We start from the raw sequence: 16,119 nt of genomic DNA, 5'->3' as shown, positions 1-16,119 counted from the left end.
CAGCTAGTTTATGGAATAAAGCTCAACTAAAAACTGAGGTAGAATGAGAAAATAAATGCCACTGAAACAAAGTATTTTACACAACATTTAAAGACTAAGCCTAAAACTAAATGAACACTGGCAGTCATTTTTCATTTCTGGTAAATTAAAAACTAATACCAGCTAGCTTACCACACTGAAAAAAGTGACTTTTTGGTGAAGTAAACTCTATTACAGTAACTGTCATAATTTCTACCTTGTATTTTTAAGATTCAGTAAGAACTAGAGCTTCTTAAGTAAAATTAAACATTTTATTAACGTAATACATGAATTATGGGGGAAGAGTAAGTTTTACTTAGGTTTCCTCATACAGTTTAAATGTTTAATAGTTGTATGTACATAAACCTAGAAATACTACTTTACTCTGAAAGTGTATCGTTAAAATCTACTAAGTTACTTCATAACAGCAAATACTACAGATATATAAAATTTACTTAAAATGATGTTCCTGCCTATGAAAAACAAGTAGACTTTACTTGTTTAAATAAATATAACTTAAAACTTAGATGTAATCAATCAAGTAAATGTTACTTAATATCTTCAAAACTGTTATGTTTTATGGTAAGTAAAATTTACTTGATACTGGCAAGTGAGTGTAAATTAAATTGGCTATAATGTGGCAGCTATTATCTGATATGCCAAAATGTTACTTTGAATAGCCAAAAAAAGAAAATTGGTGCCTCCCATGTGCTCCTTTTTTTGCAGTCTGGAGGAAATGATGGCTGCTTCCACAATGAACAGTCACACCAAGATACAGGCGGTGACTCGTCTTGCCCGCTGGCTCAACTCACCGCTCTCTCTCCAGCTCAAGAGACTGAAAAGTCAGGAACACATTGAGGGCTTCAGTGTCTGCGTGTTGACTGGGTAAAGTTGGGGGATCAAACTTCTACCTCCTGCTACCCCAAAGGTCTGTTCCTGGACATCTGACTTTAAGGGCCGTAAAAATGGATTTTTCTCACTTGAAACTAGAAAATTCTGAAATTCAAACGGAATTCACCATCCGGTCCGTTATGCTTGATTTGAAATAGCAGTTTCTCATGTATAAAAACCCATTTATCAGCACAGGGGCACCTCGGGAACCAATCACATTTCAGCAGGGGTCAGCGCCCCTCTGGCCCCAACCATTGATCCACCCAGAAAGAGTTTGGGGGGTAACTAAGCTCAAATACATAGTTTCTGTTCTGTAAATGTGAAGTGGACGTCACATGTCTTCTTCTTAATAGGCCGTATTTTACCCTCAGTTGCTCTGTGGCTTTCTTTTGTCTGCACCAACTCTGTTGGATTTCTGTACAGTATTATATTTTTATATTGTAGGATCTGCCTCTAAAAAAATCTCTTAGTCTAATTTCAACCCTTATAATCCAAACACTAAACATATCAGCCCACTTCAAGTACACACAGCTGAATCCACTTAAAACATGTTAGAATTTGTTTACTTAAAATTAGCCAAAGAGGGGGATGGACACGGCGAGGGATCACATTTCAACACGATGTTAGCTTATTGATGAGCAAATCTTCAGTTTCCTACAAGATGGCGCTTCCATCCCAGCATGCAACACACTGTAAGGCACCCTCACATATTCTATTATCGGCACTTATCTGGAGTACTTTTGTTGATCGCTTTTATTTTTTACTCGCTGCATTTTAACACACATGTAACAGTATTTTCTACTGTGAGGCTTGTTGCTTTGATGTTAAAGTATTTAATGGGAATCAAACCTAAAGCAGATCACCACCTACAGGGACAGTAACAGTTAGAAATACCAGTCGCTCGGTGTATTCATCGGCACACAACAGATATGAAGCTAAGCTTTTGTTCGTACTTTAGGTGAACTCTGGGGCACAATGGGGGCTTTTTATTACAAAAACATAAAGTACCATTTAAAAATAAAGCAGAGAAGCTGAAACTGGACAGTTTGTGGATGAATTAAGTTCTTCTGGAATGAGTCTTGGTGCCATAAAGACTGCAACAAGTCCAGTGTGAATCGAGCACCAAAATAAAGACTTATGGTGATGCGTTGATGCCACACTTTGCTCACACGGTGACCGATGTATAGAGCAACTGAACAAGACCTGACAGTGAAGCAAAACTACACAGATAAGAGTTGGACTGAATGTAAAGCCAGTGAGAAGCAACATGGATGAAAGTGAAAGTTATTCCACTTCATTCAAGTGAACTGTTGTGGGTCGTGGATACAAGCAGCTGAAATGTAGAGAAGGGGGAGGAGCTCGAGCGTCCAGGAAGCTTGGAGTAGTCTGGGTTTCCTTCCAGCAACCGACCTCAGATAAGCGGAAGATAACGAATGGACGGATCATACAAAAATTCCCAACATACAAGGAATGCACTTAAGCTGAAGTTGGAGCTAAGAACCAATAAAAGACGGGGAGCTGTTCTTCTTTCATTATTTCTACTCAATTCTGCTCACTAGATTCACTTAAACCTTTGTTAAAAATGAGTATAATTAGCACAATACAACAGTCACAAGTCACATGACAATAAGAACCTCTGTTTTTTTCATTAACACTAACTAACCTCCTACATGTTACGCCACCATGTTGCTACAGTAGCCCAAAAGGGACAAATTAGACAGTTTATAGAGCAGGACTTCATATCTTAGAGGTATGTGGAGGGTTATTAGGTTGGTTGAAACCAACACTGGAGCTTTAAATTGTTAGATAAAACATTTATTAAATAACTGATGCATTAACCGATGTTTTAATGACACGTTTAACACAAAACAAACCTTCTAAAGGGTGTGAATCAATGGGAGGATGATTTCTCTGTAAAATGCAATGCAGTAGAAGAACAGAGAGGTGTATAAAAATGTTGCTGCGTCAAATTAAGTCAAGGTTTTACAACATCTGAGCAAAAAGAGGGCAAAAAACTAACGTAACAAAAACCAAAGAAATGTTTATCCTGCGGTATGAATTGGTCACAAAGTGACACCAGCACTGCACACGACTGCTTTTCGCCAGCGCTCTGGATCACATGTTGGCTAATCAGTGTAATTAAAGTCTCTGTGTGTCAGTAGTTTATAGCGTGGGTGTCCCACCCATCGGTGGTGTTCCATTGAATCGTGTGACACTCCCTGTCTCAGACTCTGTAGACACATCCAGGAACCTTTCACCTGCACTTTGAAATTCACCAGCTGATTTCCTCGGTCCAAACAGGTCCAGTGTGAAGCCCTTTGCTTTATTTCTCCAAACTTAAAACTGGAAAATATCATATTCTTACCATATATATATACACTTGTGAGAATGTGTGACAGACAAATATGCAAATATGCTTGAAAACTTCATATAAAACCTTTTTTCATATATATATATATACTGGAGCTTTATGTTGCCTCACTGTACATCTTCAGCAATAAACCAAAGTACATCCTCTTTTTGGGGAATTTTGAGCATTTTCCATCTATCTTTTTAGGCGATTGGAAAAGTTTGCTGCCATCTCTAACTGTTTAACTCTATTATAAATACGTATTTATATCTTATGCTGGCTCAGGGTGAGAGCTACATGTAAGCACTGATGCTTCACCAGTTGCTGGAAGGAGGACAGAAACTCTACTTTTAGCACTGTTTTTCAAATGTTTGAGCAGAGTGAAGAGATTTCATCACACTTATCGTTTGAAATGGTAATGCAGCCTTTTGTATTGAACAATCCCATCGGTTGAATAGGAATAAACAGCACGGCATTAAGTGTTGCCTGCGCTAAGAATAGTTAGACGTGTCTTTTCTCTAATTATGTAAACCAGCCTAACTGCATTGCAGCGACTAACGCGGTTCCTCTTACACCATTCCCTGTGTCAAAACAAGTCTGTTATTGAGTGAAGAACTACTTCTCATCAATATGCATACCAGCAGATTCCATTCTTAAAACTGACTCATGCATGTTTTGGTGTTGCAGTCACAGAAGAGGAGTTTGCAACACTTGTACAGGAAAGAAGGAGTGTCAGTTTAACGGCTTCAGCTGAAACACCTGGACCCCACTGATTCACACTCATGCCACATTTGGAGGAGGTGTTGAGTTATTTTGTGAAGCAGCACGCTGGTGAGTGGCGTTTTCCTCATGGCCCACTGGGAATGCTGAAGGCAACAGAACTGAAGAGCTGAGAAATTTTTGAGAAGACATCCTGTTACCTGAACAGCAGCAGGCAACTTCCACTCCCTCTGCGGCCTTTCATCTCCCGGAGCGTGCTGACAAGCATCGCACATCCTGTCTGCCCTCACACAAAACACCACAGCACATAAACAACCACTAAAGGCAGACACACCCAGGCCAGACACACACACACACACACACACACACACACACACACACACACATACACACACACACACACGCACACGCACACGCACACACACACGCACACACACACAGGTGTAGAAGCGAGCACTTCTTAACTTAGCTAACAGATGAGTTAAAAACAAAATGGTATAAAGCCACTTTGACCAGTTCTGATCAATGAAAAGTGGTTAAAAAAAAGAAAATATCAGCCATGAATCCTTTTAGATTGTTTCACATTCAGCTTCAGTATCTTAAATGTTAAATCTGTCTGGTTGTTTCCCTCAGGTGGGTGAAAATAAGATGATGCATGGCATGTTATGCCACCATGTTGCTACAGTAGCCCAGAAGGGACAAATTAGACAGTTTATAGAGCAGGACTTTATATCTTAGAGGTATGTGGAGGGTTATTAGGTTGGTTGAAACCAACACTGGAGCTTCAAATAGTTAGATAAAACATTTATTAAATAACTGATGCATTTATCGATGTTTTAATGACACGTTTAACACAAAACAAACCTTCTAAAGGGTGTGAATCAATGGGAGGATGATTTCTCTGCAAAATGCAATGCAGTAGAAGAACAGAGAGGTGTAGAAAAATGTTGCTGCGTCAAATTAATTCAAGGTTTTACAACATCTGTCTGGTTGTGTCCCTCAGGTGGGTGAAAATAAGATGATGCGTGGCTTCATTAACCCATCAACCGCGTCGTGTGTCGGTGTATTTCGAGCGGTGTGCACTCCTCAGCTCACCTGTGTATACACACTCAACGGCCTCTCTAAGACCCGCGCCGGCTTGCGGCTCAGTTCATAAGCCCTGCCATGTGAAGCGGGGCCGGCCGGAGAAAGATGAAGGGTGTTAAGGGACGGAAACAGCTGGTGAGAAGCCCAGAGGATATTAATCTGAGGGGGGAGACAGGATGGCAGCAGAAGAGGCCGTCTAATAAAGCATGGTATTACTGCTGCAAAGGTGTGTGTGTATGTCTGTGTGTCTTCCGAGAGGATTACTGTTGAGCTGGAAAAAATGCTGGCTGTCCATCTGGCTACTGCAAATTAGATAAGTTACATTAGATCTGTGCACATTTTTGGGTTATGTGCTCAGGTCAAATCTGCAAGGAAATCTGCAATTATCTGCCACATTTGATGCATCCAGCAGAGCAATTTTAAGTTACACACACTCAAAGAGGGGGTTTTTAGAGGAGGGGAAAATTAGATAAAATAAAGTGATCCAAATTTCCTCAGAGCAATTAAAGTTCCGGTTAAAAGGCAGAGGTGGAAGATGGGAGGGGAAGCTGGGCGGCATCAGTCGCACAGACAGAAATGACGGCGCCACTGCTGTTTAACAATCAAAGATGGGAGGCGGGGGCTCGCAAGGAAGTCTCTCCACGAAAAATACAGGTGTTTGGTACAATCAAAGCTCAGCTTGAAGAAATGACTGGGTTTGAAGTTGAAAGGGGAGGCAGGAGGAGGAGGGGAGGAGGGCATTTGTGGTGAGTGAGTGCTTGTAGGAAAAAAAGAAAAAGAAAAAGAGTGACTCAGAAGACAACTGTGGGCCGGTCTCTCCTCCGGGATTTTGAATAATTAACAAGGATAAGGAAGTTGAATACTAGGTGCTTACTGTTTACTTTGCTTGGATTTTTTTTTCCTTCCATTGCCTGTGGAGGGGAAGTGAGGCTTTAGCCTGCCTAGCTCCCTGGAGGCTGGCGTGTTGGCAGGAGGATTTGTCTGGGACACCGGTGTGGTTCCCGTGGGACTACAGGCAAGTCAATCCAGCCACAGGCCAGCAAATCAGAATCAGAACCGGCTTTACGTGGTGGGAGTCTTATATACAAAACAAACAGCCTTTAAGGAAAGTCCCAAGCTGTACACACAGAAATAAACTGACACACAAACTGTGAGCTCAAGCTTGAATTGGTTTGACCCCAGAGGCAGAGCACAAGCTCCAAAAAATAGTTCCAGACTAATTACTGTAATCAAAAAGACAAGAGATGCTAACAAGCAATGAAACTGTATGTTTAGGGTGTGCAGAACAGGAATATGTGCACCGCTTTAGTGAGTCGCAGCTATTCACAGCTGCTAACAAACAGTCAAATAAGAAGATTCATTTTCAGTGAAGTAGCAGGACGTATGACGATCGTTGTCTGTATGTGTGGTCAACACAATAAACTGACCTTTTTAGAGTTTTAGGGCCACATGAAGGAAAAAATATAATCTTTTAAAAAGTTGTTAGAAGTGTCAAGAATAAAGATTAAAGATTAAAGTGTCGAGAATAAACTCGATATTTTAAAATTAAAGTCAAAGATGAAACACCTACGATGTGTCTGCAAACTGCTGTCTGTAAATCAACAGCTGACTTTATGCTCAACAACATGTTTTAGTGACAAGGAAATTCTAATTCAAACTTGTTTTTTTTATTTTTTATTAAAGCCTTTGTGGGAGAAGGATGTCATGACATTCTCATGACTTCTGGCCTAGTTACATCCTGTGCCTTGTTGACTGGTTCATATGAATATTGTTGATAGTTAGAATGAGCGTGTTTATGATAAACGGCGAAAGCTAGGCGCCTCCAGAGAGGGCCACGTACACTTGTTATGATAAAACGGTATAAAAGGGTGTCACAAGATGAGCTCGTCGGACATTTTGTAACATTCTGTATGCATATTTGCTGTGACAGTTTGTTCAATAAACTCCCCAATGGACGGCTGACCAACGCGTGATTCGACTCATTTTCTCCACAACACCTTCAGCTGCACCACCTCCTGAACTCACTTCCTCATCCTGTGACTGTACAGCTGAGCAGTCGCCCTTTAGATATGATCTGACACACCAAAGGAGTCTCAGCATTCAGCCTGACGATGGTATTGGACAATATTCTACTTGTTTACAGCAACTTGCACATTGGTAAACAGGATAACGTCAACCGATGGACATTGACTGTATTTTTCTGCTGTGTCCTGGTTGTGTTGCCCTGAAAGATTTATTACACTTTATTGTATCTGGCCATGTAAGAACTGAAAAATTGTTTCTTTTTGAAGGGAAAAGTTATAAAAACGTAATTTTTTTTCCATTTGGATGTGAGAGTTTATGCTCATTCATATAATTTAAAGTGTGATGAACAGCCGAAATACTTAAAGGAGAACTGCGGTATTTTCAACATTAAAGGATAAGACCGGTTTTTTGACATTGGGCCCTTGATTTCACATTATAACATGATGTTCTACTCACCCCTGCTTGTTGTTGGTCATTTGGAGCTGTTCCGAAGATATTCGCGAGGCGTCCGGCTGCTCTCTTGAGATATTCGGCCATGAAACGGTTTCCTATGGGCAAGCTTATACAGGTACAAACTATGCTGTTTATAATTTATTAATTACTCTACACCAGCACTGATAACGTGGAGGTGCGTCGCTTACTTAAAAAAATCCGGGTTACTAATTTTGAATTTTAGCCGAATGAATAAATAGGCAGCAGGTCTGTGGGCTGCCTGTGGCAGTAGCACGACGATGACGTCAGTAACACCCACTTTACGACAAAAAAATCAAAATTACAATAACCCGGATTTTTTTAAGTAAGCGACGCACCTCCACGTTATCAGTGCTAGTGTAGAGTAATTAATAAATTATAAACAGCATAGTTTGTGCCTGTATGAGCTTGCCCATAGGAAACCGTTTCATGGCCGAATATCTCAAGAGAGCAGCCAGACGCCTCGCGAATATCTTCGGAACAGCTCCAAATGACAAACAACAAGCAGGGGTGAGTAGAACATCATGCTATAATGTGAAATCAAGGGCCCAATGTCAAAAAACCGGTCTTATCCTTTAAGCCTCTTTCATGAGTCGTCTACAATGTTTTAGAACCCCCCTCACCGCTTTTTTGATGTTTACTGCTGTCTCCGGTATTTGCCTAATTTTGATTCTTCTCAACCTGCTTCAGAATGGCAAGTCATATGCATGTCCAAAAATGTCCGTAAAAGCACAATAAACGTCCGTTTTCAAAATAATCAACTCACCGGAGTGGTTACTGGTGTGCACTGGTAATCCACATCAAATTTCGTTGCGAAAAGTTGCTTCTGTCGTGTTTCATTTGGCAGCTCGTTCATGCTCGAACTAGTTTCTTTTCGCTGGCGGAGTAATATCAACGAACATCCAGTCTTCAATAGAACTCAATGTCAAATGAAACACGACAGAAGCAACTTTTCGCAACGAAATTTGATATGGATTACCAGTGCACACCAGTAACCACTCCAGTGAGTTGATTATTTTGAAAACGGACGTTTATGGTCCTTTTACGGACCTTTTAGGACATGACTTGCCATTCTGAAGCAGGTTGAGAAGAATCAAAATTAGGCAAATACCGGAGACAGCAGTAAACATCAAAAAAGCGGTGAGGGGGGTTCTAAAACATTGCAGACGACTCAGAAAAGAGGCTTAATGTTGAAAATACCGCAGTTCCCCTTTAAAAACTGTTCAGTTATTTTTTTATAAAGCTTATTGTTTCCCTGAAATTAAAAGGAAATAACTGACAAAACTATAAGTATCTGCCAATAATTTAAAAATTAGTGCATCCTTACTGTCAAGTTAATTCTTTAAATGTTAAAGAAAACTTCCTCCTTCCGTTCTTTCCTCTGTGACCTCCTCATTCCTTTGTTTCATTCGCTCAGCCAAGCGGGCGGGACTCGACAACCAGTAATTATACTTTGAAGCGATATGATTCAACGCACATCATATTGTTTCTTAATCTTAACCAAAGTAGTTTTAGATGAATCCTAACTCAACATCTCAAAGTGAAAAGTCCCAAACAAACTCTGTAGGCTCCTAAATGTGACCCAACAAAATGTGGTGACACTGTGCTCCCCTACGGAGGTATTTTCATGTCCAGCAGCATCAATAAACAGCTCAAATTGACACAAATCTATAGATGAAATTTTTTCGAGACCATTTCACATTGACCCGACTTTTTTCTTGGGTTAAGAAACCTTTGAAATACAGAAATAATGTAAATATATCCTGTTAAAAGAACAAGTTGTACAAGTTGGCAAAATGTACATAAAGTGTTAAAGTTTGACATGATTTTGGTTCCTCTGTCTGTTACATTAGGATTTTAATGCTGCGGGGGGGGGGGGCTTTGAAATAATAATAATAATAATTAAAATAATAGTGGGCGGTTATAATATTCTAACTTTCTTGCTAAATTAAAGAGGAAGATCCTGAGGGGTGAAAAGCTGTAATTTACTGAATGATTAATGGAAGAATAAAGCAGAAAAGTTGGTGTTTTTGTATCATTCAACCTTTAACTGAAATAAGATCGTGAGAAAGGTTTAGAGGTGAAAATCACTGTGTTGGATCTGCTGTTAAATCTTTAACACCGGGTTTAAAATACTTTCATATGATTAAATGTGTAAAATCTTTAAATTTAACCGTAATTAATTGTGTTAAATACATGTTGCGTAGCAGAGAGAGCGATATTCCTACTGAAATGTTGCAGTTTAAAGAAGCATCAGGAGCCGATTTAGCTGCGTTTAATGACATTAAAACATCATGTTTAAGAACTTTGTGGTTTTGTCTTGTGACCTGGAAACGATTGTGCTTTTATCACCTCCCAGCTGGATCTGCCCGTGCATGGGGTTGACTCAGTCCGACCATAACTCAACTACAAGTAGCTTTAAACTCAGCTGGCAGGCTTTGACTGCTTGAGTATTGAGCTAAAGGGGGACCTCCCTTTGATTACTTGAGGAGTCTTGGATTTAACAGGACTTTTGAATGTCTGCTGTGGTGTCTGACATCAAGCCGTCAGAAGCAGATCCTTTAAGTCAGGGGTCCCAAACTGTTCTGTGAAAGGGCCGGTGTGGCTGCAGGTTTTTGTTCCAACCCTGCAGCAGCACAGCTGACTTGTATCATTCAATCAGCTGAACTGGTTAAGACCTTGGCTGTGTTCAAAACCGCATACTACATACTTGCAAACTGCATACTTCCATTCTGCATACCATACGGCATACTCATCGATCAGCCAGTATGCAGAGCGTTTACCCACAATGCATTTCGCTCCTGCCCGAGCCAAAATCAGCCGGCCTGAAGCTGATTTCGCTTAAGCTCTAAACTCTGTAAACTTTAGCGACATTTGAAACATTTTCAGGCGAGAAAGTAGTCGTTTAGATCCCCAACGTGTTGACAAAATACCGGCTATTTACAATTTTGTTCCGACGAATTCGGCTCCACTAAAGCTAGCCGTAGTGAGCAACGCACTTCCGGTTACCCGTTGCCTTTTATCATAGGGAAAGCCATTACGATACAATTGGTGCTTTTGTTTTGAAAACAGGAAGTGAACCTCGTTGTAGCTAGCTTGAAACTGCCGTTTTGACAGGAAATGACGATCGGCGACGTCACGTTACGTTGCATCTTGGGTAGTTTGAGTATGAGTAGTAACCTCATGATGCATGCTCAACATTTTGGAGAATCTAGTATGCATCCGGGAACTTCTCGCTTATTCAAACTCGCTTACTAACTCAAAAAGTTAGTATGAGTAGTAGGAGAAGTATGCGGTTTCGAACACAGCCCTTCAGTGCAGACAGTTCAGCTGATTGAATGAAACAAGTCAGCTGTGCTGGTGCAGGGTTGGAACAAACACCTGCAGCCACACCGGCCCTTTCACGGATCAGTTTGAGATCCCTGCTTTAAGTCGTGTAAGTTATGAGGTGGGACCTCATTGGATCGGCCTGTTTGTCCAGCACATCCCACAGATGCTCCATTGGACTGAGAACTGGAGAATTTGGATGCCAAGTCAACACCTAAAAGTATTTCCATGAATTTGTGCACTTGGTCAGCATCATATGTGTCAAAGTCACCCCACAGAACTTTACCCAAAGCATCGCACTTCCCCCTCCAGCTTGCCTTCTTCCCATAGTGCATCCTGGTGCCATGACTCTCACACAGACATCAACATCCACGTGTCCACAATGGACCGGGCCTCCTTTTCCATTGCACCGAGGTCCAGTTCTGATGCTCAAGTGTCCACTGTGGGTGCTTTCAGTGGTGGATATGAGCCTGGCTGGGCACCCCGATCAGTCTGCATCTTCCCCGAGTGTTCCGACACCTTTCTGTCAGAACCAGCCTCATCTTTGAGCTCTCCACCTTCATTAATGAGTCTGGCCCATGACTCTATCACCTGTTCACCGTTTTTCCTTCCCTGAACCAGTTTTGGTTGGTCCGAACTGTTCACAGACAGCGAGAATCCCTTTGAGCTGCAGTTGTGGAAACACTTTGAGCCATTTGTCCTTAAGCTCGTCCATCTTTTCCTGCTTCGAACACATCAACTTCAAGGACAGAACGATCTCTTGCTGCTGAATATATCCCACCCACTGCCAGGTGGCTTGGTGTGGTTGGTTTGGATCACTAAAACGTTCAAAGTTATGGATCGATTTGAACGAAAAAGCCACTAAGGTGTGGTGTAGCCCAACAAGAGGTGATTTGAGATCTGGACCCAGGATTTTAACATTCAGACTTGATTTTGGCTAAATGACCCAAGTTATTAACATAGAATTAATTAAATAGCAGTATGTTGAGGACACGTCACATTATCATGTACCAGTTCAGTAAAGATTTTAGGGCTTTATAATTATATTTCACCAGGATAATCAGTGATAGATGACCTGATGCAGGTCAGAGCTGCTGCAGCCACACAGAACTGAACAAATATCAGTGCTTCAGAAGCAAGCCTCTTTGCAAAAGTGTTTAAAGAACCACAAACATCTTCGTGTTCGCACAAAGTCGTGCACAAAAGAAACAACATGTAAGCTGAGACAGAAGTTAAAACTGTCATACAAGCTATCAAAACACAGTTAAATCATTAGGAGAATTTGTAACCCGCCGATGTGATTTGACACCGTAATTAAATGTTATTAAGCAGACTCTTTCTCATTGTTTTGCATTGTTTTCACGAGGAAATATGCTTAACTATTTAAAGGCGTCGGTAAACACCATTTAGACGAGGTGTGTGGTCTTTAGCTGAGCAGTTCCACGCACGTCCTCCCGAAACACACGAGATTCATCCTGATTTCAGTTGTATTTTTTGCGAGTTTTAAGCGCTTTTAAAAGCACCTTTGCAGATCTTTCTGAGGAAACCAGTTTGGGGGATTTTCTTGTGAGTTAAAATAAAACACAGAGTTCTCACGTCACAGGCATTTTCTGACCAGCTCATGTTTAAAAGATGAATCCAACGCGCTGTGTTTTGTCAGCATTTGCAAACGCGCTTCCATTACGCGTTCAGGTCAGAGCCAGCGTTCATGCAGCGCTGCTTCAGAGAAAGAGGAGCTGTGAGGGGAGGAAGTCTCTTCCCGCCGGCCTGTCTGTGGTCTGTGTTTGTCAGTTGATTTGAAGCTGCTCCACCAACATGCTGCGACAGGAAAGGAATTAACTCAGAGAGGAGACCAAATAAAAAAAAAGCACCTCAAAGGAAAAAAAGATGTTCAAAACAATTAAATGTGTGATGCACGTTCAGATCCGAACTTCTGTCAATTAAACCTCGACATGGAGCGAGACATTCAACGTTTTGCACGCACTCTGAAGCTCGTGCGGGAGTTTTGACTGTCGCGTTGATTCCTCTGAACGAGACGAACCAGTGCTCAGGAAAATGGCTCTTCTTTGAGAAGTAAGGAGTCCAGATTCTCGTGTTTCATCCTGGGCCAAACCACCTCTCAGTAGGGTCTGACGGCTTCACCAGGTTCAAATGTGCCGTTTTAGGATTAAATTAGGTCTTGAAAGTGTCGATGAAAAATATATTTAGGCTAGTGTTTTTTGCCAATTGTCCTGAATGTGTGCAAAGAATTAGACGACATAGTTGCACCATATTTAGGAGGAACACACCAAACAAGTGAAATAAACAAAAAATAAATAACTATACACAGAAATAAACGTATAGAACAAATATAGACACAACTGACACACTCTTTCTACAGGTTGTGCAAAGACAAGTGAGCACAGATTGCTGAAATCGGTATAATTGCGTAAATGTTCATGCATTTGACAGATGGTGAGTTTTCCTTTTCAGACACGACTTTTGCACATATATTAACTCTCTTTTTATTTGTTATTAAAGGCGGACTCTGTGTTAAAGCTCCATATAAACAGAAAGGCGGTGATTTTTAAATCATTTAAGTCTTGGAGCATATTTCCACAGAGGTGCTTTCTTTCAGCTTTTCTTTTGTGTTAGTATTTGAGGGTTTGGGTCAAAATAATATCCAGTGAAACAGAAAATGAATCCTGTTTATCGGATGTCACGGATGTTTGGTAAAGGAATGAAAATAAAAATCTAATCCCAGTTAACCTGACTAAACAGAGACATTAGTGAAATTAGCTTAGAGCCAGCACTTGTAAATAAGGTGAATCAACACTAATCACAGATATATTAAGTGTGAACAACAGGGATGTTTAACAGTGACATTTAACCATAAAATGATGTTGAAAACTGTTTAATTTACTTAACCAACACATTTTTTTTTTTTTTACTATTAAAACATTTACCGTTGTTGTTTTTTTATATTTAATCTAAAACAGAATGAGACAACATATCAATGTGAAAAAGATGAATATCCTCCAGATGAAGCTGGATATTAACTAAATTGTCCCAAATGTGAAACACACAAAGGAACGTGGGACAGTTTGAATATTATTCTGTGTCTTCTTGGAGCTGTTTCTGGCTCTTGAGGGGGCGGTTCAGATGCTTTCATAGCATACTGGGTTGGGAAGGTCTCATTTTGTCTTAAAGAAACCATTTAATTCACTGGAAGTTCATACATATACCCTGGACATGTCTGGGTAACATCTACTGAGAAATCAGTGAAATGGGGAGAATGAGTCAGATCCTTGAACACAATAATTATTATTTACCCTGCCGTGACTTAATTCTTAAGTGCTGTGTCTTTTCTTTTTTTCTTCTCATCTCCCCTGCGACGGTCTGTTCTCGTATGGAAGAAAAGTTCATGTAAAGTTTGAATAAACATAATTTTGAAAAGTGAGAAATGGTTCCCACTTCTTCTTCTTTAGCTCTTATTTAGCTGTGTTTTTCAGGGGGCTGCAGGACTGGACTGCAGGAGGGTCAGTTTAGCAGCCTGCAGTATGCGGTTTGTGTTGCTGAAATAAGCAAGACCTTCCCTGAGAAATACACATGTATCACGAAATTTGTTGCTCCAAAATCTGTATTAAATCATTGAGAATTCAAGCTACTCCGAAACTGTGCACTTAAATGCTGACATCAAGCCTCAGTTTGTCTGAATTGAGCTTGAGTCCAGGGGAAGTTGCAGTGTTTCTGGGTCTTTACAGGCTTTATTTTCATGGCACAGTAGAGTTTTAACCTTCATATGTGGCTGCAGCGATTAACTTTGTTCTGCGGTGGTGGGTGGCACCAAAGTCTTGACCTTAAACTGAGAAATCGCTGGTTCAGTTAGTGTCTTTGGCAAACTCCTCAGTATGTTTACAACTTTTCTGCTTTGTTCTCACCGACTAACCGGTCAGAACTTATAACTACATGCTTAGATTTAGAGAAAATATACAGTGTCAAATGTTTTCTACCCACACTTTTGAAGCCTGGATGTGCAAACGTTTATATTTTACAGTTTCTAGTGAGACTGGGCTGCTGAGAGCCTCAGTCTTTAACATTTGAAGCCGACTTGTTCCTTGTGTACAGATATTCCCAAATATGTTGTGATTATATGCTGAAAAATAGTATTCTTGACTTGCTGAATTATTTGTCGCTGTCCCATCTTTTTGTTGGAAAACTCTCCAAAATGCTCTTTTTTTTTTTTTTACATCAAATCCTATTTTACTCACTTATAACCAATACAGGTTTTAGATTACATGGAAACAATAAGGCAAAATGTTTTTATTTATATTTCACAGAATCCTTTTTTTCAGAATTAGACTTTCTTGACTTTTTGTCGTATTCTTTATATTTCGTTCCAAGCAGCCAGATTTTCTAATAATATTTTAAAGAGGTCTTGAACAACAGTTCTCCAGCTTTATGAAGCTTTTTCAAAGTTTTTCTTTGAACATTTTCTGCTTTTTCTCTAATTTTCAGTCCAGTTCTTGTACCTGACCATTTTCAGAGGAAGGTATTTTGTTTTTTAAGCCACTTAACTCTGAGCTATGAATCATTCAAGCTTTAAAAAGGCTCCTAACTCAAGGGATGAACCAGTGTTCTGTCGACACATAACACACAACTTAGCAAAGAAGCCATTTTAAATTGGATCTTTAGGCACTTTGTTCCCAGCAGCCTGTCACAGAGACACATCATTTGTTCCCATTTCTTTAGTTGCATCTATGAAAAACAGCAAAGATAACACAGTTTGACAGACAGAAAATAGGATTTCTGCAGCAACAAGGTGATTCCCAAAGAGCTGTTAGCTGAAAACTTGGCATATCTCAGCATGGTGTGCAGTGTGTCCTTAAAACATTTGAGGAAACTGGACAAGTGGAGGACAAAAGAAGAAGTGTCAGGCCTAAAGAACTATCTACAGCAGATGAACAGGATCTGAAAGTGATGTCCTTAAGAAAGAGGAAAAAATCCAGCAAAGACCTGACACAGGAGCTGAGAGATGCATCTGGACCTTCAGCTGATCCATCTGCTGTTGGCCCAAGCCTCATCAGAAATGGGCTCCATGGAAGGGTGGCTGTCAAGAAGCCGTTCTTAAGGAAGGGAAACAGGGAGAAAAGGCTGAGCTGTGCCAAAGGACACAAGAAGTGGACTGAAAATCAGTGGCAACAGGTCTGATGGAGGGATGAATCCTCCCCAGAGCCCGGACCTCAACATTA

This window comes from Odontesthes bonariensis, chromosome 4 (genome assembly GCF_027942865.1).
Source record: "Odontesthes bonariensis isolate fOdoBon6 chromosome 4, fOdoBon6.hap1, whole genome shotgun sequence".
Classification (NCBI taxonomy): domain Eukaryota; kingdom Metazoa; phylum Chordata; class Actinopteri; order Atheriniformes; family Atherinopsidae; genus Odontesthes; species Odontesthes bonariensis.
This window is presented reverse-complemented; position numbering follows the sequence as displayed.